This window comes from Oncorhynchus clarkii, chromosome 20 (assembly GCF_045791955.1).
Source record: "Oncorhynchus clarkii lewisi isolate Uvic-CL-2024 chromosome 20, UVic_Ocla_1.0, whole genome shotgun sequence".
Lineage (NCBI taxonomy): Eukaryota > Metazoa > Chordata > Actinopteri > Salmoniformes > Salmonidae > Oncorhynchus > Oncorhynchus clarkii.
This window is the reverse complement of record NC_092166.1, coordinates 2,185,846-2,209,271: the sequence shown is the minus strand read 5'-3', so window position 1 is coordinate 2,209,271 and position 23,426 is coordinate 2,185,846. Positions and strand designations below refer to the sequence as shown.

Sequence of the window (23,426 nt, the reverse complement as noted above, 5' to 3'; positions counted from 1 at the left end):
TATGATTTTGTATTTCTATGTTTTGGCCGGGTGTGGTTCTCCATCAGGGACAGCTGTCTATCGTTGTCTCTGATTGAGAACCATACTTAGGTAGCCCTTTTCCCTCCTGTCTTTGTGGGAGGTTGACTTTGTTTAGGGCACATAGCCTTTAGCTTCACTGTTTGTTTTTGTATTGTTTATTGTTTTGTTCGGCGTCATTTTTCTTAATAAAAGAGAAAATGTACGCTCACCACGCTGCACCTTGGTCCTCTCCTTTCAACAGCCGTGACGACAAGATAGTATTTTCAATGAGATACTTAATTTCAACCAGTGGAGAATGTGAAATGCTTTATTGAAAGAAGTCCATTATCCAGGTGTTACAAATACATAATAAATGCATTATAATTATGATAATTGTAATATTATATTATAAATACAAGTTTAATCTGTACTTCAATGCACATATGGTGTGCATTATAAAACTAGGAAGAAAGACGAGGTGGGGAGAGAGGTGTAGAAGACAGAAAGACGAGGTGGGGAGAGAGGTGTAGAAGACAGAAAGACGAGGTGGGGAGAGAGGTGTAGAAGACAGAAAGACGAGGTGGGGAGAGAGGTGTAGAAGACAGAAAGACGAGGTGGGGAGAGAGGTGTAGAAGACAGAAAGACGAGGTGGGGAGAGAGGTGTAGAAGACAGAAAGACGAGGTGGGGAGAGAGGTGTAGAAGACAGAAAGACGAGGTGGGGAGAGAGGTGTAGAAGACAGAAAGGCAAAGAGGAACAGCGGCAGACAGTATTTGATCACCGGTACGTAATTAATTTGCTTAAACAGTAGACTATTCAACCTTTACTAAAGAATAGTCTAATAGCCGAGCTAGGTGTGGAAAAACCCCTCCGATCACAGACCAGCTTTGCTTTAAAGACCAAGGGGGAGTTAGAGCACTGATTATGCTTTTGAGTCCAAATGCACTACTGTGTCTCTAACTGACAATGAATGGGCAATATAAACCAAATAATAAACTGATAATTTTTCAAACCCTCAATCTTCTTACCCGAAGTCCAGCGCGCTATCGACTGTGCACCAAAAGCAATCCGCAGTCCTCACAGTAGTTTGCTACTCAATGTAATAAAGACTTTTCAAATAAGTTACGTTACAATTTGTGAGCTACGCCTTCCTTACGAACCACATATCATATCATTACAGCAGTATGTACCGGTATGTTAGTTAGCTACGCCTTCCTTACGAACCACATATCATATCATTACAGCAGTATGTACCGGTATGTTAGCTAGCTACCTAACGTTAGTAGTTATACATCAAACTTGACATTATTTTAACTATAGGCTATCCAACTACCCAACGCTTATTGACTTGATTATTCCGATCATTCTTAGCTTAGCTAAGTGGTATTGTCGTTGTGCGTTCTCAATGGACATTTGGGTGCTTTCGTAAATTCGCTCTAGCTATCTAAACTGATTTCAGAGCACTTACATCTGAGTACCAGAGTGCAGAATGAATTTACGCTCAACACCCGTTAATATATCATTACAGCAGTATGTACCGGTATGTTAGCTAGCTACTAATACATGGAACTTGCCAGTATATTAACTATATGTAATTTTTAGCTTAGCTTAGTGGTATAGTCGTTGTGCGTTCTCAATGGTCATTGTTAATTCGCTCTGGCTATCTACTCCGATTTCAGAGCACTCTCGTCTGAGTGTGCCAGAGCACAGAATAACTGATGAATTTACAAACGCTCAACACCCATGGAATATGGCCGGTGTCAGTAAACGTTGCCAAAAAAGCGTAATTAAATTGATTCCAGCAGCACAGTTACGGTCACCAACGCTCTGGTTAACACGAAAACTGCCTAACCAGCTCTGCTAGGGTGAGTAAAATGGTCAGAGTGGTCACATTTGTGTCTGGAAGTAGCTAGCAAGCTAGCCAACGTTAGCTTGGGTGCTTGACTGCTGTTGTAAGGCCAGAACGCTCAAATCAACCCTACAACATGAGAGCGAAACGGTCTGAATTTACAAACTGACAATGATCTGAATTTATGTGTGTCACGTTGTACAGCGCCATATTTTCCAATCCATCCTAATGGAAACCCATTAGGGTTTTTAGTTTTTCATGGAATAGAAACACCATAATATTAAGCAAATTAATTATGCAGTACCAGTTCCAGGATTTTTCTATATTTTTACTATTTTCTACATTGTAGAATAATAGTGAGGACATCACAACTATGAAATAACACATATGGAATCATGTAGTAACAAATTGCTATTTACAAGGACATCCTACTCATTCCTCCCCGTCGGGGAATTGAACCCCGGTCTCCCGCATGCCCTCCCCGTGTCTGGTAATGGCAATACGGAAGACTATCAAATGTTTTCTCAAAGATGCCCTCTGGTGGTCAAACTAGCAATAACTTGCAGTAACAGAAGAAATGGCTGAGAATTAAATGACGTGCAGAATGCTGCAGCAGCACGCAGGCTTTTAAAGGAGGAATCACTGTATACGTGCTTTCAGCTCGTCTCAATTATTTTCCAGCGATTGAACATTAGTTAGCAGGACGGAAGGCAAGGGCAGATTAGCTACTCGTTGACCTGATCCTCGCAAGGAACCCTGATCTTTTTCCACTAAATCTCAGTTTCCTTCTCCAGCGAAAGACGGGGATCTGGGCCTGGTCGGGTGTCTGTAGTAGTGTATCCCTCCCGTCCAACACATTGAAGAAAAACTCTTCGTCCAATTTGAGGCGAGCAACTTGTCTTTTCGGTCATAAGAGACGGTAGCAGCAACACTATGTACAAAATAAGTTACGAACACCGTGAAAAAATTAACAAAATAGCACGGTTGGATAAGAGTCAATAAGACAGCAGTCCTCCCCTCCACTCCCGACTCTGGGTGCCAAAGATACATTGTTGCTGTCATGATGAAGTGTGGAGGTCAACAGTAGCCATCATATTTATCTCCCTCTCTCTCCCTCTCTCTCTCTGCCTCTCTCTCTCTGCCTCTCTCTCTCTGCCTCTCTCTCTCTGCCTCTCTCTCTCTGCCTCTCTCTCTCTGCCTCTCCCTCTCTCTGCCCCTCTCTCCCTCTCTCCCTCTCTCTGCCTCTCTCTCTCTGCATCTCTCTCCCTCTGCCTCTCTCTCTCTCTGCCTCTCCCTCTCTCTCTGCCTCTCTCTCCCTCTGCCTCTCCCTCTCTCTCTCCCTCTCTCTCCCTCTGCCTCTCTCTAACTCTCTCCCTCTCTCTATCTGCCTCTCTCTCTCCCTCTCTCTCTCCCTCTGCCTCTCTCTAACTCTCTCCCTCTCTCTCTCTCTCTGCCTCTCTCTCTCTCTCCCTCTGCCTCTCTCTCCCTCTGCCTCTCTCCCTCTCTCTCCCTCTGCCTCTCTCTCCCTCTGCCTCCCTCTCTCCCTCTGCCTCTCTCTCTCTCCCTCCCTCCCTCTGCCTCTCTCCCTCCCTCCCTCTGCTGCCTCTCTCCCTCTTTCTGCCGCTCTCGCTCTGCCTTTCCCTCTCTCTCTCCCTCTGCCTCTCTCTAACTCTCTCCCTCTCTCTCTCTGCCCTTCTCTCCCTCTGCCCATCTCTCTCCCTCTGCCCATCTCTCCCCCTCTGCCTCTGCCTCTCTCTCTCTCTCTCTCTCTCCCTCTGCCTCTCTCCCCCTCTGCCTCTCTCTCTCTCCCTCTCTCCCTCTGCCTCCCTCTCTCCCTCTGCCTCTCTCTCTCTCTCCCTCCCTCTGCCTCTCTCCCTCTTTCTGCCGCTCTCGCTCTGCCTCTCCCTCTCTCTCCCTCTGCCTCTTCTCTCTCTCTGCCTCCCTTTCTCCCTCTGCCGCTCTCTTTCTGCCGCTCTCGCTCTGCCTCTCACTCTCGCACCCTGTCAGAGAAAGAGATTGTTTATTCCACTTTTATTTATTATCTACTTCACTTGCTTTGGCAATGTGTTTCCCATGCCAATAAAACCCCTTAAATGGAATTGGACAGAGAGCTGTATGACCACAGTTGACACACATATTTCCCACAGATCACACAGACCCACAAAGAATTTGATAAACTGATATCTGTTAGGTGAAATAGAGCAGCAAGACGTTTGTCCCGTTGCCATGAAAACAGGGCAACACGTGTAGCACAAACAGCTCCTCCATCCTGGAGGGGTGCACTGTGCAGTCACAGCAGCAAGACGTTTGCCCCGTTGCCATGAAAACAGGGCAACACGTGTAGCACAAACAGCTTCTCCATCCTGGAGGGGTGCACTGTGCAGTCACAGCAGCAAGACGTTTGTCATCAGAAAAGGGCAGCCAGTGGAACACAAACAACATTGTAAATACAACCTATATTTATCCTGTTTATTTTCCTTTTCATACTTCAACTGCGTGTTATATTGTTACAACACAATAACATAACATTTAAAATGTCTATAGAACTATATAACTTTCTCTTGTTTATTTCACTTGTGTTTACTGAGCATTTCACTTGCTTTGGCAATGTAAACATATGTTTCCCAATAAAGCCCCTTGAATTGACAGAGGGATAGAGAGAAAGACTGACATCGAGGGGGAAAAGACAGACCAGGGCAGGTCAAGAACCCTATTTTAGAGAGAAACACAGAGGGAAAAGACAGACCAGGGCAGGTCAAGAACCCTATTTTAGAGAGAAACACAGAGGGAAAAGACAGACCAGGGCAGGTCAAGAATCCTATTTTAGAGAGAAACACAGAGGGAAAAACTGTCCAGGGCAGGTCAAGAACCCTATTTCAGTGTTTCAAAGTAGCTCTCTGTCTCCATCTGTAGGTTTCATAAGTGGGTCCATGGAGTGTCCTCTCAGCTGTTAAGAGAGGGAGCCCTGGCTATTAACAGAGGAACAGAATGGATGGAACGAAACAGGACCCTGACTGTGTCCCAAATGCCACCCTATTCCCTACATGACCAGGGCCCTATGGACCCTAGTGCACTATATGGGGAATAGGGTGGCATTTGGGATGAAATCCAGGAGAAAAATGTGTCCACAGGGCATTCTGAGGTAAATGGTAGGGATTTGTACATTTAAAAACGGTTTAATGTTTTTCTCTCTACCAGTTCTGAGGAGTTATCCCTGAAACAATAGATAAATCATCTGTAGAATGAGTTTGTCTTAAAGGTGAGGTCAACCGAACGAGAGAGAGAGAGAGAGAGCGAGAGAGCGAGAGCTCCCTATACGGCTCTGGTCAAAAGTAGTGCACTATATAGAGAAGAGGGTGACATTTCAGACCACCTCTTCCTCCCCCCACAATAGTCCAACAATACAACACTCAGCCTCTCTGTCTCTACTCTAACTCCTCTCAATTACATTGGATATATATGTAACAATGCAGATATTGCCAAAGTTTACTTTGGAGATTTACAATATTAACATTATTAAAATAATAATAATCAATATTGTCAAGGGGACAACAGTAATAACATTTCTTTCCTCTCCTCTACTCTCCCCCTCGTCTTTTGTTTCTAAACTCCAATCATCACAGCTTTGAGTGGTGCCCCCACAGTAAACATTACTCGATATGATGAGAAAGAGAGAGAGGCGGAGAGGAGGAGAGAAACAGAAAGGTCAATAGCATGGAGCGAGAGAACACGGGGGATGGGTGAATACGAGGAAAAAGAGAAGGGATGAAGAGAGGACCAGAGAATTAGAAAGGGGAGGGTTGAAGAGAGGGCCAGAGAATTAGAGAGGGGAGGGTTGAAGAGAGGACCAGAGAATTAGAGAGGGGAGGGATGAAGAGAGGACCAGAGAATTAGAGAGGGGAGGGTTGAAGAGAGGACCAGATAATTAGAGAGGGGAGGGTTGAAGAGAGGACCAGAGAATTAGAGAGGGGAGGGTTGAAGAGCGGACCAGAGAATTAGAGAGGGGAGGGTTGAAGAGAGGACCAGAGAATTAGAGAGGGGAGGGATGAAGAGAGGACCAGAGAATTAGAGAGGGGAGGGATGAAGAGAGGACCAGAGAATTAGAGAGGGGAGGGTTGAAGAGAGGACCAGAGAATTAGAGAGGGGAGGGATGAAGAGAGGACCAGAGAATTAGAGAGGGGAGGGTTGAAGAGAGGACCAGAGAATTAGAGAGGGGAGGGTTGAAGAGAGGACCAGAGAATTAGAGAGGGGAGGGTTGAAGAGAGGACCAGAGAATTAGAGAGGGGAGGGTTGAAGAGAGGACCAGAGAATTAGAGAGGGGAGGGATGAAGAGAGGACCAGAGAATTAGAGAGGGGAGGGATGAAGAGAGGACCAGAGAATTAGAGAGGGGAGGGTTGAAGAGAGGACCAGAGAATTAGAGAGGGGAGGGTTGAAGAGAGGACCAGAGAAAAGGAAAAGGAGAGAGATACCAATTAGAGTCAACAGCAACAGCTGGAGGCACTTGATGCTTGTGAAGAATCAGATATTGCTTTAAAAGCACTATTAAGTCTAAAACCAAATTGCGTTTCTATTGTGTAGGTGAGTGTAGATTGCTCAGGGGTGTGTGTGTGTGTGTGTGTGTGTGTGTGTGTGTGTGTGTGTGTGTGTGTGTGTGTGTGTGTGTGTGTGTGTGTGTATAAAGAAAAATAGAGAGGATAAGTCTCGGTTGGGAGCAAATGAAGGAGAGGGAGCGAGAGAACTAAAGAGGAGGGGAGGGGGAGGAGGGAGGAGACAAATAAATGAGAGAGAAGGGGAGAGGAGGGATGGAACGAGGGAAGGTAAACAGAGGAGGAGGAGGGAAGGTTAGAGAGGAGGAGGAGGGAAGGAACGAGGGAAGGTAAGAGAGGAGGAGGAGGGATGGAACGAGGGAAGGTAAGAGAGGAGGAGGATGGATGGAACGAGGGAAGGTAAGAGAGGAGGAGGAGGGATGGAACGAGGGAAGGTAAGAGAGGAGGGATGGAACGAGGGAAGGTAAGAGAGGAGGAGGAGGGATGGAACGAGGGAAGGTAAGAGAGGAGGGATGGAACGAGGGAAGGTAAGAGAGGAGGAGGAGGGATGGAACGAGGGAAGGTAAGAGAGGAGAAGGGAAGGAGGAGGGATGAAACGAGGGAAGGTTAAGAGAGGAGTAGGAGGGAAGGAGGAGGGATGGAACAAGGGAAGGTAAAGGGAGGAGGGAAGGAGGAGGGATGGATCGAGGGAAGGTAAAAGAGGAGGAGGAGGGATGGAACAAGGGAAGGTAAGAGAGGAGGAAGAGGAGGGATGGATCGAGGGAAGGTAAGAGAGGAGGAGGGGAGGAGGAGGAGGGATGGAACGAGGGAAGGTAAGAGAGGAGGAAGAGGAGGGATGGATCGAGGGAAGGTAAGAGAGGAGGAGGGATGGAAAGAGGGGAGGAGGAGGAGAGTAAATGACGGTGGCGTTGCTACCAAAACGGAGGCAATTAAAGATGATTTCGGTGGCCGGTGATCATTCTGAGGATGACAGCTAGCATTCCTGATACACTGATACAGCTCCCGGTATTGCCGTTCGTTCTTAATTAGGACACCGTTTTCACTGAGCCCTCCTGGAATACCCCACTTTGATGGAAGCCAATTATCTAGTCTGAAAAACCAATGGAGCTGACTGCACTCCACCTGAAAGTGTCTGATTTAAAACTCACCTGCAGAGAGATGGAGTGTGCCACAAATGGCCCCCTATTCCCTATATAGGCCTATGGCTCCGGTCAAACGTAGTGCACTATGGAAGGATCAAGGTGCTACTTGGAACACGGCCTGAGAGACATGGAGTGATTCTAGTTTTTAAGGGGTGGATGTTGAGGGGGGGAGGTGACATGTCTTGATGTCTTGTCATAGGATCTTGGTGTTAAAACAAGAGCAGATCTGATTCTGAAGGAGATGAAGCTCTGCTCTTCAGGGCGACTGGCAACGAAGGAAAGAACTTCCCTTTTATCTGAGAACAAAGAGGTGTGTGTGTGTGTGTGTGTGTGTGTGTGTGTGTGTGTGTGTGTGTGTGTGTGTGTGTGTGTGTGTGTGTGTGTGTGTGTGTGTGTGTGTGTGTGTGTGTGTGTGTCTTACGTCGAGTGCCTTCGGAAAGTATTCAGACCCCTTGACTTTTTCCACATTTTGTTACGTTTCAGCCTCCTTCCAAAATGGAATAAATATAACAATTTCGTCAGCAATCTACACACAATACCCCATAATGACAAAATGAAAATAGGTTTTTTGAAATTTGAGCAAATCTATTAAAAATAAAAACACCTAAATACATAACGATTCAGACCCTTTGCTACGAGACTATGAAATTAAGCTCAGATGCATCCTGTTTACATCTACAACTTGATTGGAGTCCATCTTCGATCAATTCAATTGATTGGACATGATTTGGAAAGGCACACACCTGCCTATACAAACCATGAGGTCGAAGGAATTGTCCGTAGACCTCCGAGACAGGATTGTGTCGAGGCACAGATATGGGAAAGGGTACCAAAAAATGTCTGCAGCATTGAAGGTCCCCAAGAACACAGTGACCTCCATCATTCTTAAATGGAAGAGGTTTGGAACCACCAAGACTCCGCCAGGCCAAACTTTGGCCAGGTCAAACTGAGCAATCAGGGGAGAAGGGCCTTGGTCCAGGAGGTGACCAAGAACCCCCCTGGTCACTCTGACAGAGCTCCAGAGTTCCTCTGTGGAGATGGAAGAACCTTCCAGAAGGACAACCATCTCTGCAGCACTCCACCAATCAGGTCTTTATGGTAGAGTGGCCAGACGGAAGCCACTCCTCAGTAAAAGGCACATGACAACCCGCTTGGAGTTTGCCAAAAGACACCTGAAGAAACAAGATTCTCTGGTCTGATGAAACCACGATTGAACTCTGGCCTGAACGCCAAGCGTCACAGCTGGAGAAAACCTGGCACCATCCCTACAGTGAAGCATGGTGGTGGCAGCATCACAGCAGCAGGGACTGGGAGACTAGTCAGGATCGAGGCAAAGATGAACGGAGCATGGGACAATGACCCTAAGCACACAGCCAAGACAACGCAGGAGTGGCTTTGGGACAAGTCTCTGAATGTCCTTGAGTAGCCCAGCCGAAGCCCGGACTTGAACCTTATCGAACATCTCTGGAGAGACCTGAAAATAGCTGTGCAGTAACGTTCCCCATTCAACCTGACAGAGCTTGAGAGGATCTGCAGAGAAGAATGGGAGAAACTCACCAAATACAGGTGTGCCAAACTTGTAGCATCATACCCAAGAAGACTCAAGGCTGTAATCGCTGCCAAAAGGTGCTTCAACAAAGTACTGAGTAAAGGGTCTGAATACTTACGCAAATGTGATTTTTCAGTTATTTGTTTTATAAATGATCAAAAATGTCCCAAAATGTTTTTTTTGTTTATCATTATGGGGTATTGTGAGTCGATTGATGAGGGGAAAAAATGTAATCAATTTTAGAATAAGGCTGTAACAAAATGTGTAAAAAGTAAAGGGGTCTGAATACTTTCCCGAAGGCTCTGTGTGTGTATCAAACATGAGATGCAATTGACTGATCTAGTCCTGTAGAAGAGACTAGTTAACGGTAGTCATCTCTAGTGACTGATCTAGTCCTGTAGAAGATACTAGTTAACGGCAGTCATCTCTAGTGACTGATGCTTCTGTAGAAGAGACTAGTTAACGTCAGTCATCTCTAGTGACTGATACTTCTGTAGAAGAGACTAGTTAACGGCAGTCATCTCTAGTGACTGGTACTTCTGTAGAAGAGACTAGTTAACGGCAGTCATCTCTAGTGACTGGTACTTCTGTAGAAGAGACTAGTTAACGGCAGTCATCTCTAGTGACTGGTACTTCTGTAGAAGAGACTAGTTAACGGCAGTCATCTCTAGTGACTGGTACTTCTGTAGAAGACACTAGTTAACGGCAGTCATCTCTAGTGACTGATACTTCTGTAGAAGAGACTAGTTAACGGCAGTCATCTCTAGTGACTCTAGGTACTTCTGTAGAAGAGACTAGTTAACGGCAGTCATCTCTAGTGACTGGTACTTCTGTAGAAGAGACTAGTTAACGGCAGCCATCTCTAGTGACTGGTACTTCTGTAGAAGAGACTAGTTAACGGCAGTCATCTCTAGTGACTGGTACTTCTGTAGAAGAGACTAGTTAACGGCAGTCATCTCTAGTGACTGATACTTCTGTAGAAGAGACTAGTTAACGGCAGTCATCTCTAGTGACTCTAGGTACTTCTGTAGAAGAGACTAGTTAACGGCAGTCATCTCTAGTGACTGACACTTCTGTAGAAGAGACTAGTTAAAGGCAGTCATCTCTAGTGACTGATACTTCTGTAGAAGAGACTAGTTAACGGCAGTCATCTCTAGTGACTGGTACTTCTGTAGAAGAGACTAGTTAACGGCAGTCATCTCTAGTGACTGATACTTCTGTAGAAGAGACTAGTTGTCATCTCTAGTGACTGATACTTCTGTAGAAGAGACTAGTTAAAGGCAGTCATCTCTAGTGACTCTAGGCACTTCCGTAAGGAGACACTAGTTAATGGCAGTCATCTCTAGTGACTCTAGGTACTTCCGTAGAAGAGACTAGTTAACGGCAGAGCAGCGAGAGAATTTATTATAATATTTTAATAAGAATGTGGCCATGATCAGTCTCTCGAAGCACTTCATGATGACCGAGGTGAGCGCGACAGGGCGATAGTCATTTGGGCATGTCACCTTGTTTTTCTTGGGCACTGGTACGATGGTGGTCTCCTTGAGGCAGGTGGGGACTACAGCCTGGGACAGGAGATGATGAAGATGTCAGAGAAGACGCTCACCAGCTGGTCAGCACTCTGTGGACGCGGCCTGGGATGCCACCTGTGCCGGTGGCTTTGTGAGTGTTCACTCTTTTCAGAGTTGTCCTCACGTCAGCCTCGGAGAGTGAAGGCACCTGACCCAGAAACCTCCAAGACAGTTGCCCTTCCGTTCTATCCCATGAATCCAGACCCCGAATTCTAACCACATCCTGAGCTGACAACTTTGGCAACACTCTAGCAGTTTTATCATAGCAGAGTTGTGTCTTGCCTTCAACTGCAGGGTCCTGTCCTGCACAGCTGATGGGCAGTCATTCCCACAGAGGACAGGGTCCTGTCCTGCACAGCTGATGGGCAGTCATTCCTGCAGAGGACAGGGTCCTGTCCTGCACAGCTGAAGGGCAGTCATTTCCACAGAGGACAGGGTCCTGTCCTACACAGCTGATGGGCAGTCATTCCCGCAGAGGACAGGGTCCTGTCCTACACAGCTGATGGGCAGTCATTCCCGCAGAGGACAGGGTCCTGTCCTACACAGCTGATGGGCAGTCATTCCCGCAGAGGACAGGGTCCTGTCCTACACAGCTGATGGGCAGTCATTCCCGCAGAGGACAGGGTCCTGTCCTACACAGCTGATGGGCAGTCATTTCTGCAGAGGACAGGGTCCTGTCCTACACAGCTGATGGGCAGTCATTCCCGCAGAGGACAGGGTCCTGTCCTACACAGCTGATGGGCAGTCATTCCCGCAGAGGACAGGGTCCTGTCCTACACAGCTGATGGGCAGTCATTCCCGCAGAGGACAGGGTCCTGCCCCACACAGCTGATGGGCAGTCATTTCTGCAGAGGACAGGGTCCTGTCCTGCACAGCTGATGGGCAGTCATTTCTGCAGAGGACAGGGTCCTGTCCTGCACAGCTGATGGGCAGTCATTTCTGCAGAGGACAGGGTCCTGTCCTGCACAGCTGATGGGCAGTCATTTCTGCAGAGGACCGGGTCCTGTCCTGCACAGCTGATGGGCAGTCATTTCTGCAGAGGACAGGGTCCTGCCCCGCACAGCTGATGGGCAGTCATTTCTGCAGAGGACAGGGTCCTGCCCCGCACAGCTGATGGGCAGTCATTTCTGCAGAGGACAGGGTCCTGTCCTGCACAGCTGATGGGCAGTCATTTCTGCAGAGGACAGGGTCCTGTCCTGCACAGCTGATGGGCAGTCATTTCTGCAGAGGACCGGGTCCTGTCCTGCACAGCTGATGGGCAGTCATTTCTGCAGAGGACAGGGTCCTGTCCTGCACAGCTGATGGGCAGTCATTCCCGCAGAGGACTGGGTTTCTGCAGGTGACTGGCCACATGCCAAGAGCTCAGCTCTGTAAGACAATAAACCCAAGAATGGATCAGTCCTGCTTTGTGCTTCCTTTTTTATTTAAGAGTCTCTTCATGATTTGCATACCCCTTTTCAGCCTTTCTGTCACTTTTAGGACTAGAGGTTGTGTGTCTGAACTCATAACCCAACCCAGCCTCAAACCCCAAACAGCAAGCAATGCAGGTGTAGAAGCACGGCCTTCATGCTCTCACTGCAGCATCTCCTTGTTCTTCAACAGCACACACCGTCGAACACTGACAGCTCTGCGCTTAGTGACAAGGTACTTTTCTTACAACATCCTTTCTGCCAGCCATTTTCTAGATTCTGGATCACCTTGTGGTCTCTTCAGCTATTCTCCGTAGTTGCTGGACAAAAACAGGAAGTGACTCCATGACCATATCCACATACAAGACAACCTTCTCCTGATTTCAGCCAGTTTTGAAAAAGTCAGGTTTGAAAAAGTCAGGTTTGAAAAAGTCAGGTTTGAAAAAGTCAGGTTTGAAAAAGTCAGGTTTGAAAAAGTCAGGTTTTATTTTTTTATTATTCACATCGTTCCACTCTCTTCCATGTTCTCTGTTCCACCAGAACTCCTTCAGTTCACTGTTTAAGCAGAAAAGTTTGGTACTAACTTTCCCAAGTAGTGTCCGCCAGCGTGTCCAAAACGCGCTGAAACCTATCTGTGGGGTTTGCCATTTCCTTCACAGCTTTGACCTTGGCATGATCAGACTGGACACCCTCTGAGGACACCTTATCCCTAACACATGTGATTTCCTTCACATAGAACTAGCATTTGGCCCGAGTTTATCTTCCAAGAGGTAACCTCTTAAAGGAATTACCTGTCAGAATCCATTTGAAGCATTCAATTTGGAGAAATAGTTTGCGCCAGCCATTTCACATACTATCTCCTCCCTCTTCGGGAATCAAAAATGACAACAAAAAAAAGCTCCCTTTTTTGATACATTTATTATTAAGGTCCTCGGGGTTTCATACAGACTCTCAGAGCGGCATACCAATTTCCTGAACACACACCATGGAATTAACCCGGTCTGTTGGCCCCTCTGTTTGTACATCGAGTTTCCCCATTCTCCACAACTATTTAGTTAGATCCTGATCCGTACTGGGACACAGGAACTCTGTGCGGTGAATGAATTACTGGCTTGGCTTTTCTCTGATGAGAGTGAAAGAGAGAAGCAAACGCTTTCAAATCCAGTGAACACATCCTAATATCTTTGAGAAATCTCCTCGCCATTTGTGCCATCCAGGTGTGGATAACTCTTTAGGAGACTTACCCAGAAAGACTCACAGCTGTAGTCGCTGCCAAAGGTCCTTCTAACATGTGTTCACTCAGGAGTGTGAATGTAAATTAGATATTTCTATATATAATTTGCAATACATTTGCTAAAATTGTCATTATGGGGTATTGTGTATAGATCGGTGAGAAACAATCTCAATGGCATCCGTTTAAAATTCAGGGTTTAACACAACAAATGTGGACTAAGTCAAAGGGGTGTGAATACTTTGTGAAGACACTGTATATTATCATTACTCTGAGTGTGGATAATGCTGTAGAGCTCTGTATATTATCATTACACTGAGTGTGGATAATGCTGTAGAGCTCTGTATATTATGATTACTCTGAGTGTGGATAATGCTGTAGAGCTCTGTATATTATGATTACTCTGGGTGTGGATAATGCTGTAGAGCTCTGTATATTATGATTATTCTGGGTGTGGATAATGCTGTAGAGCTCTGTATATTATGATTACTCTGGGTGTGGATAATAGTGTAGAGCTCTGTATATTATGATTACTCTGGGTGTGGATAATGCTGTAGAGCTCTGTATATTATGATTATTCTGGGTGTGGATAATAGTGTAGAGCTCTGTATATTATGATTACTCTGGGTGTGGATAATGCTGTAGAGCTCTGTATATTATGATTATTCTGGGTGTGGATACTTTGTGAAGACTCTGTATATTTTGATTACTCTGGGTGTGGATAATGCTGTAGAGCTCTGTATATTATGATTACTCTGGGTGTGGATAATGCTGTAGAGTCTGTATATTATGATTACTCTGGGTGTGGATAATGCTGTAGAGCTCTGTATATTATGATTACGCTGGGTGTGGATAATGCTGTAGAGTCTGTATATTATGATTACTCTGGGTGTGGATAATGCTGTAGAGCTCTATATATTATCCTTACTCTGGGTGTGGATAATGCTGTAGGGCTCTGTATATTATCCTTACTCGGTGTGGATAATGCTGTAGGGCTCTGTATATTATCGTTACTCTGGGTGTGGATAATGCTGTAGAGCTCTGTATATTATCATTACTCTGGGTGTGGATAATGCTGTAGGGCTCTGTATATTATCATTACTCTGGGTGTGGATAATGCTGTACAGCTCTGTATATTAACATTACTCTGAGTGTGGATAATGCTTTTAGAGCAGATTTATGCAGCATTAGGGTTAAAGACTCCAGCCACCCAAGTCATAGACTGTTCTCTCTGCTACCCAACTACCACACGGCAAGCGGTACCGGAGCACCAATTCTCGGTCCAAAAGGCTCCTTAACAGCTTCTACCCCCAAGCCATAAAACTGCTGAACAGTTAATCAAATGGCAACCCGGACTATTTACATTGACCCTCCCTCCTCCCTTTTGTTTTTACACTGCTGCTTCTCGCTGTTAATTATTTATGCCTTACCCCTTCCTATATGTACAAATTACCTCGGCTAACCTGTACCCCCGCACATTGAGTCTGTACCGGTACCCTCTGTATTTAGCCTCCACGTTGACTCTGTACTGGTACCCCCTGTATATAGCCTCCACATTGACTCTGTACTGGTACCCCCTGTATATAGCCTCCACATTGACTCTGTACTGGTACCCCCTGTATTTAGCCTCCACATTGACTCTGTACCGGTACCCCCTGTATACAGCCTCCACATTGACTCTGTACCGGTACCCCCTGTATATAGTCTCCACATTGACTCTGTACCGGTACCCCCTGTATATAGTCTCCACATTGACTCTGTACCGTAACACCCTGTATATAGTCTCCACATTGACTCTGTACCGGTACACCCTGTATATAGCCTCCACATTGACTCTGTACCGGTACACCCTGTATATAGCCTCCACATTGACTCTGTACCGGTACACCCTGTATATAGCCTCCACATTGACTCAGTACCGGTACACCCTGTATATAGCCTCCACATTGACTCTGTACCGGTACACCCTGTATATAGCCTCCACATTGACTCTGTACCGTAACACCCTGTATATAGTCTCCACATTGACTCTGTACCGGTACACCCTGTATATAGTCTCCACATTGACTCTGTACCGGTACCCCCTGTATATAGTCTCCACATTGACTCTGTACCGGTACACCCTGTATATAGCCTCCACATTGACTCTGCACCGTAACACCCTGTATATAGTCTCCACATTGACTCTGTACCGGTACACCCTGTATATAGTCTCCACATTGACTCTGTACCGGTACCCCCTGTATATAGTCTCCACATTGACTCTGTACCGGTACCCCCTGTATATAGTCTCCACATTGACTCTGTACCGGTACCCCCTGTATATAGCCTCCACAATGACTCTGTACCGGTACCCCCTATATATAGCCTCCACATTGACTCTGTACCGGTACCCCCTGTATATAGTCTCCACATTGACTCTGTACCGGTACCCCCTGTATATAGCCTCCACATTGACTCTGTACCGGTACCCCCTGTATATAGCCTCCACATTGACTCTGTACCGTAATACCCTGTATATATCCTCCACATTGACTCTGTACCGGTACCCCCTGTATATAGCCTCCACATTGACTCTGTACCGTAACACCCTGTATATAGCCTCCACATTGACTCTGTACCGGTACACCCTGTATATAGCCTCCACATTGACTCTGTACCGTAACACCCTGTATATAGCCTCCACATTGACTCTGTACCGGTACCCCCTGTATATAGTCTCCACATTGACTCTGTACCAGTACCCCCTGTATATAGTCTCCACATTGACTCTGTACCGGTACCCCCTGTATATAGCCTCCACATTGACTCTGTACCGGTACCCCCTGTATATAGCCTCCACATTGACTCTGTACCGGTACCCCCTGTATATAGCCTCCACATTGACTCTGTACCGGTACCCCCTGTATATAGCCTCCACATTGACTCTGTACCGGTACCCCCTGTATATAGCCTCCACATTGACTCTGTACCGGTACCCCCTGTATATAGCCTCCACATTGACTCTGTACCAGTACCCCCTGTATATAGCCTCCACATTGACTCTGTACCGGTACCCCCTGTATATAGCCTCCACATTGACTCTGTACCGGTACCCCCTGTATATATCCTCCACATTGACTCTGTACCGGTACCCCCTGTATATAGCCTCCACACTGACTCTGTACCGGTACCCCCTGTATATAGCCTCCACATTGACTCTGTACCGGTACCCCCTGTATATAGCCTCCACACTGACTCTGTACCGTAATACCCTGTATATAGTCTCCACATTGACTCTGTACCGGTACCCCCTGTATATATCCTCCACATTGACTCTGTACCGGTACCCCCTGTATATATCCTCCACATTGACTCTGTACCGGTACCCCCTGTATATAGCCTCCACATTGACTCTGTACCGGTACCCCCTGTATATAGCCTCCACACTGACTCTGTACCGTAATACCCTGTATATAGTCTCCACATTGACTCTGTACCGGTACCCCCTGTATATATCCTCCACATTGACTCTGTACCGGTACCCCCTGTATATAGCCTCCACATTGACTCTGTACCGGTACCCCCTGTATATAGCCTCCACATTGACTCTGTACCGGTACCCCCTGTATATAGCCTCCACATTGACTCTGTACTGGTACCCCCTGTATATATCCTCCACATTGACTCTGTACCGGTACCCCCTGTATATAGTCTCCACATTGACTCTGTACTGTAATACCCTGTATATATCCTCCACATTGACTCTGTACCGGTACCCCCTGTATATAGCCTCCATATTGACTCTGTACTGTAATACCCTGTATATATCCTCCACATTGACTCTGTACTGTAATACCCTGTATATAGCCTCCACATTGACTCTGTACTGTAATACCCTGTATATATTCTCCACATTGACTCTGTACCGGTACCCCCTGTATATAGCCTCCACACTGACTCTGTAGGAGGAGGAGGAGATATATATATATATATATATATATATGAGGGATTATTTTGTAGTTCTCTTCACAAGTGTTAGTTACCACAGCCACAAAGTCCCAACTTCCGGACTTGTCTCTGTGCTGTTTGTTGCTACTTGGTTACCTGCCAAACTTTTCGGTTTTTATTTTTAGTAACCATCTAATCAAAAGTCTGTATTTAACACATTTACCAACCTCAACTTTTTCACCCTGGACGTGGTTCGTCAGGACCTCCAACAGCCGAAGCTCAGTAGTAACATTAACATGATGCCTTCTAATTGCAGTCGCTGTTCTCATAATATACAGGAAAACGAGAGAGGCTAGGATAGCTTCAGACGCAATCGTTAGGCAAGGGTAATTTCAGTGTAGGAAAGGATGAAACAGCGTCTGTGCCACCAGTAAGTACAGATAGTAAGGTTAGTATATATCCCCTCGCACAGTCCCCGCAGCCGGACAACTTTCTCATGGCTACTGGAGGGAAATTCTGTAGGAATGCTCAACCGGTGTCGCTCATTCAGCCGAAAGAAACTCTCCCCATTAAGCAACGATTCAGAGTCAGAGGCCGAGCCTTCTCAGGTCTCTACTCCTCCCGTTACGGAGTCAGAGGCCGAGCCTTCTCAGGTCTCTCCTCCACCCGTTATGAAGTCAGAGAACGAGCCTTCTCAGGTCTCTCCTCCACCTGTTATGAAGTCAGAGACCGAGCCTTCTCAGGTCTCTCCTCCACCCGTTATGGAGTCAGAGACCGAGCCTTCTCCTGTTTCTACTCCTCCCGTTAAGGGGTCAGAGGCCGAAGCCTCCCACCATTAGCTCTGACAAATTGAAAACCCTAGTCATTGGTGACTCCATTACCCACAGTATTAGACTTAAAAAGAATCATCCAGCGATCATACACTGTTTACCAGGGGGCAGGGCTACCAACGTTAAGGCTAATCTGAAGATGGTGCTGGCTAAAGCTAAAACTGGTGAGTGTAGAGAGTATAGAGATATTGTTATCCACATCGGCACCAACGATGTTAGGATGAAACAGTCAGAGATCACCAAGTGCAACATAGCTTCAGCGTGTAAATCAGCTAGAAAGATGTGTCAGCATCGAGCAATTGTCTCTGGCCCCCTCCCATTTAGGGGGAGTGATGAGCTCTACAGCAGTCTCACAACTAAGTCGCTGGTTGAAAACTATTTTCTGCCCTTCCCAAAAGATAGAATTTGTAGATAATTCGCCCTCTTTCTGGGACTCACCCACAAACAGGACCAAGCCTGGCCTGTTGAGGAGTGACGGACTCCATCCTAGCTGGAGGGGTGCTCTCATCTTATCTACCAACATAGACAGGGCTCTAACTCCGCTAGCTCCACAATGAAATAGGGTGCAGGCCAGGCAGCAGGCTGTTAGCCAGCCTGCCAGTATAGTGGAGTCTGCCACCAGCACAGTCAGTGTAGTCAGCTCAGCTATCCCCATTGAGACCGTGTCTGTGCCTCGACCTAGATTGGGCAAAACTAAACATGGCGGTGTTCGCCTTAACAATCTCTCTGGAATAAAGAGCTCCTCCATTCCTGTCATTATTGAAAGAGATTGTAATATCTCACATCTCAAAATAGGGCTACTTAATGTTAGATCCCTCACTTCAAAGGCAGTTATAGTCAATTAACTAATCACTGATAATTAACTTGATGTGATTGGCCTGATTGAAACATGGCTTAAGCCTGATGAATTTACTATGTTAAATGAGGCCTCACATCCTGGCTACACTAGTGACCATATCCCCCGTGCATCCCGCAAAGGAGGACGTGTTGCTAACATTTACGATAGCAAATTTCAATTTACCAAAAAAACAAATGACTGCGTTTTCATTGTTTGAGCTTCTAGTCATGACATCTATGCAGCCTACTCAATCACGTTTTATAGCTACTGTTTACAGGCCTCCTGGGCCATATACAGCGTTCCTCACTGAGGTCCCTGAATTCCTATCGGACCTTGTAGTCATGGCAGATAATATTCACATTTTTGGTGACTTTAATATTCACATGGAAAAGTCCACAGACCCACTCCAAAAGGCTTTCGGAGCCATCATCGACTCAGTGGGTTTTGTCCAACATGTCTCTGGACCTACTCACTGTCACAGTCATACTCTGGACCTAGTTTTGTCCCATGGAATAAATATTATTGATCTTAATGTTTTTCCTCATAATCCTGGACTATCGGACCACCATTTTATTACGTTTGCAATCGCAACAAATAATCTGCTCAGACCCCAACCAAGGAACATCAAAAGTTGTGCTATAAATAAACACAAAGATTCCTAGATGCTCTTCCAGACTCCCCCCACCTACCCAAGGACGCCAGATTCCTAGATGCTCTTCCAGACTCCCCCCACCTACCCAAGGACGCCAGATTCCTAGATGCTCTTCCAGACTCCCCCCACCTACCCAAGGACGCCAGATTCCTAGATGCTCTTCCAGACTCCCCCCACCTACCGTCAGAGTACAACAATTGGTTAACCACCTGAGGAACTCAATTTAACCTTGCGTAATACTCTAGATGCAGTCGCACCCCTAAAAACATAAAACATTTGTCATAAGAAACTAGCTCCCTGGTATATAGGAAATACCAAGCTCTGAAGCAAGCTTCCAAAAAATTTGGAAATGGCGCCACACCAAACTGGAAGTCTTCCGACTAGCTTGGAAAGACAGTACCGTGCAGTATCGAAGAGCCCTCACTGCTGCTCGATCATCCTATTTTTCCAACTTAATTGAGGAGAATAAGAACAATCCGAAATTCCTTTTTGATAATGTCGCAAAGCTAACTAAAAAGCAGCATTCCCCAAGAGGATTGTTTTCACTTCAGCAGTGATGAATTCATGAACTTCTTTAACGAAAAGATCATGATCATTAGAAAGAAAATTACGGACTCCTCTTTAAATCTGTGTATTCCTCCAAAGCTCAGTTGTCCTGAGTCTGCACAACACTGCCAGGACCTAGGATCAAAGGAGACACTCAAGTTTTTTAATACTGTATCTCGTGACACATTGATGAAAATAGTCATGGCTTCTGGACCCTATTTCAACTAAACTACTGAAAGAGCTGGTTCCTGTGCTTGGCCCTCCTATGTTGAACATAATAAATGTCTCTCTATCCACCGGATGTGTACCAAACTCACTATAAGTGAAGCCTCTCTTGAACAAAAAAAAAAAAAGAAAAAAAAGCCAAACCTTGACCCAGAAAAAAATAAATAATAATTGGCCTATATCAAATCGAAATGCTTCAGTCTGCTTCAGTCTGGTTTTAGACCCCATCATAGCACTGAGACTGCACTTGTGAAGGTGGTAAATTACCTTTTAATGGCATCAGACCGAGGCTCTGCATCTGTCCCCGTGCTCCTAGACCTTAGTGCTGCTTTTGATACCATCGATCACCACATTCTTTTGGAGAGATTGGAAACCCAAATTCTGGCCTGGTTTAGATCTTATCTGCTGGAAAGATATCAGTTTGTCTCTGTGAATGGTTTGTCCTCTGACAAATCAATTGTAAGTTTCGGTGTTCCTCAAGGTTCCGTTTTAGGATCACTATTGTTTTCACTATATATTTGACCTCTTGGGGATGTCATTTGGAAACATAATTTTAACTTTTAAATTTTAAATTCGGACAAAACAGAGATGCTTGTTCTAGGTCCCAAGAAACAAAGAGATATTCTGTCGAATATGACAATCAATCTTGATGGTTGTACAGTCGTCTCAAATAAAACTGAAGAACCTCGACATTACTCTGGACCCTGATCTATCTTTTGACGAACATATCAAGACTGTTTCAAGGACAGCTTTTTTCCATCTACGTAACATTGCAGAAATCAGAAAAGTTCTGTCCAAAAATGATGCCGAAAAATATATCCATGCTTTTTGTGCCTGTGGCTGTGGAACCCTGACCTGTTCACCAGACGTGCTACCTTGTCCTGGACCTGTATTCGACTCCCTCTCTCTAACGCACCTGCTGTCTCTAACTCTGGCTATGAAAGCCAACTGACATTTACTCCTGAGGTGCTGACCTATTGCACCCTCTACAACCACTGTAATTATTATTATCTGACCCTGCTGGTCTCTAAAAACGTTTGAACATCTTGGCGATGTTCTGTTATTATCTCCACCCGGCACAGCCAGAAGGGGACTGGCCACCCCTCAGAGCCTGGTTCCTCTCTAGGTTTCTTCCTAGGTTCCGGCCTTTCTAGGGAGTTTTTCCTAGCCACCGTGCTTCTACACCTGCATTGCTTGCTGTTTGAGGTTTTAGGCTGGGTTTCTGTACAGCACTTTGTGACATCTGGAACTCCGAAGCAAAATATTTTTGTCTGGAAACAGAAAAGGAAATTGAGCATTTCTGGCATGCTAAACAAAACCCACGTCTCTCTGTGTTGCTCTATACCATGTTGCCACGTACTGTATTGCTCTATGATATGTTGCCCCATACCATGTTGCTCCATACCATGTTGCTCCATACCATGTTGCTCCATACCATGTTGCTCCATACCATGTTTCTCTATGATGTGTTGCTCCATACCATGTTTCTCTATGATGTGTTGCCCCATACCATGTTGCTCCATACCATGTTGCCCCATACCATGTTGCTCCATACCATGTTGCTCTATGATGTGTTGCTCCATACCATGTTTCTCTATGATATGTTGCTCCATACCATGTTTCTCTATGATGTGTTGCTCCATACCATGTTGCTCCATACCATGTTTCTCTATGATGTGTTGCTCCATACCATGTTTCTCTATGATGTGTTGCTCCATACCATGTTGCTCCATACCATGTTTCTCTATGATGTGTTGCTCCATACCATGTTGCTCCATACCATGTTGCCCCATACCATGTTGCTCCATACCATGTTGCCCCATACCATGTTGCTCCATACCATGTTGCCTCATACCATGTTTCTCTATGATATGTTGCCCCATACCATGTTGCTCCATACCATGTTTCTCTATGATATGTTGCCCCATACCATGTTGCTCCATACCATGTTGCCCCATACCATGTTGCTCCATACCATGTTGCCTCATACCATGTTGCTCCATACGATGTTTCTCTATGATGTGTTGCTCCATACCATGTTGCCTCATACCGTGTTTCTCTATGATGTGTTGCTCCATACCATGTTGCCCCATACCGTGTTGCTCCATATCATGTTGCTCCATACCATGTTGCTCTATGATGTGTTGCCCCATACCGTGTTGCTCCATACCATGTTGCTCTATGATGTGTTGCCCCATACCATGTTGCCCCATACCATGTTGCTCCATACCATGGTGCTCCATACCATGTTGCCTCATACCGTGTTTCTCTATGATGTGTTGCTCCATACCATGTTGCCCCATACCGTGTTGCTCCATACCATGTTGCTCCATACCATGCTGCTCTATGATGTGTTGCCCCATACCGTGTTGCTCCATACCATGTTGCCCCATACCGTGTTGCTCTATGATGTGTTGCTCCATACCATGTTGCCTCATACCGTGTTGCTCTATGATGTGTTGCTCCATACCGTGCTGCTCTATGATGTGTTGCTCCATACCATGTTGCCTCATACCGTGTTGCTCTATGATGTGTTGCTCTATGATGTGTTGCTCCATACCATGTTGCCTCATACCGTGTTGCTCTATGATGTGTTGCTCGATGATGTGTTGCACCATACCGTGTTGCTCTATGATGTGTTGCCCCATACCATGTTGCTCTATGATGTGTTGCCCCATACCATGTTGCTCTATGATGTGTTGCTCCATACCGTGTTGCTCTATGATGTGTTGCCCCATACCGTGTTGCTCTATGATGTGTTGCCCCATACCGTGTTGCTCCATACCATGTTGCTCTATGATGTGTTGCTCTATGATGTGTTGCTCTATGATGTGTTGCTCCATACCGTGTTGCACTATGATGTGTTGCTCCATACAGTGTTGCCCCATACCGTGTTGCTCTATGATGTGTTGCTCCATACAGTGTTGCCCCATACCGTGTTGCTCTATGATGTGTTGCTCCTTACAGTGTTGCCCCATACCGTGTTGCTCTATGATGTGTTGCTCCATACAGTGTTGCCCCATACCGTGTTGCTCTATGATGTGTTGCTCCATACAGTGTTGCCAAATACCGTGCTGCTCTATGATGTGTTGCCCCATACCGTGTTG

At 46.0% G+C, this 23,426-nt stretch overlaps 1 protein-coding gene across 1 annotated transcript in view; it reads right to left on the bottom strand.

The window, feature by feature from the left end:
• The window catches only part of LOC139377208 (alpha-N-acetylgalactosaminide alpha-2,6-sialyltransferase 5-like), a 76,410-nt gene that overhangs the window by 6,206 nt on the left and 46,778 nt on the right, over positions 1–23,426 (bottom strand). The window lies entirely within an intron of this gene.